Source organism: Bison bison, unplaced genomic scaffold (assembly GCF_000754665.1).
Source record: "Bison bison bison isolate TAMUID 2011002044 unplaced genomic scaffold, Bison_UMD1.0 scf7180017846405, whole genome shotgun sequence".
In the NCBI taxonomy this organism is placed as follows: domain Eukaryota; kingdom Metazoa; phylum Chordata; class Mammalia; order Artiodactyla; family Bovidae; genus Bison; species Bison bison.
Genome location: NW_011476978.1, coordinates 7,868 through 9,207, shown reverse-complemented (window position 1 = coordinate 9,207; position 1,340 = coordinate 7,868).

The following is a 1,340-nucleotide window of genomic DNA, read 5'->3' as shown; positions in this document are numbered from 1 at the left end:
CTCAGTCGTGTCCGACTCTTCGCCACCCCATGGACTGCAGCCTACCAGGCTCCTCCGTCCATGGGATTCTCCAGGCAAGAGTACTGGAGTGGGGTGCCATTGCCTTCTCCGATTTTCGTTATTAACTAGGTAGAATCTCTTTAGGTTAAAAATTAAACATTTCTTCATTGAATTATTTATTTATTTGGTTATTACTGATTTTGTACAAGGGGCTTAAACTTATTGCTGAGTTTCAAGAGGAGGAGGTGGTTTTTATGAACTAAGGATACTCAGTTCAGAAGGTCTTCGGGAGGACTCACGTGGGGTCTGTCCACACCTTCCCATCACCTAGCCTCGCCCACATCCCAGGCCTGACCAGGTATTGGTCCAATGTTAGCCAATCAGAGTAAGCACATGCTTAAGCTGCTGATTGGCCCTCTTCCCAGGGCTAAGCCAATCAGAGCCTCCTTTGCAGGTAAGGCTCTCCGGGGCTCCCTAAGCCTTGCCTGGTCCCCTAGCAGGCCCTGGGCACCAGCATGTCACTGTTGTCCCTGCTTCCCCCCCTCCCCTACCCCTGACCGTGGGCTCCTAGAGTTCCTTCTCCATTAACCTGCTGCATGGACCCGGATGCAGCACCTGGAAGCCCTGGAATGAATTGTTGACAGAATAAGTGACCAGGGTCGGCTGGAGGGACGCCTGAGATGGGGCACGGGCAGCCTGTCTTCCTGCCTGTCTCCAGGGGTGCCGACCCCCAGAAATCCAGCTGAGTACACCCCTAGGGCGTGCAAGAGAGCCAGCCAGGGACAGGAGGGCCCCAGAGCCAGGCTGGTGTCCCAGCAGGGTAGGGGCAGGACAGGAGGTGCCACCTGGATGGTGGGGAAGGGGAGGCAGGGGTCAGGAGGCCATGAGGTGAGGAGGGCGGATGGGCTGCAGAACTGGGTGACCAGCAGGCCCAGGGGAGAGTGAGGAGGTGGGGTGGGTGGACAGGGATGGGGCTCACCCCGGCCTGCAGGCGGGGGACAGGGGTGCTGGGCCTGGTGGGGGAGCGTCCAGGGAAGGTGGCTCTGGCCTCTCCTGTCCCCTCCCCGTCACATCCCTCGGCCTGTCCCTCTGCGATGGCACTCAGATCCCCAGATAACAAGGCTCCCCTGATGGTAGAGTTAAGTTCTCAGATAACAGCCAGAGATGGATATGGGACCACATGGAGGAATCAGGTCTGCTGGTGTGAACGGGGGCGGCAGGGCCCCTTCCTGACCAGATGGACTCGCTCTGGTCTGAGTCATCCACTTCCTCCCCCACTCCCCTGGATTGGAGGACCCGCCCCCTCCTCTGACCCTGTCGTTGTCTGTGAGGATAAAGGG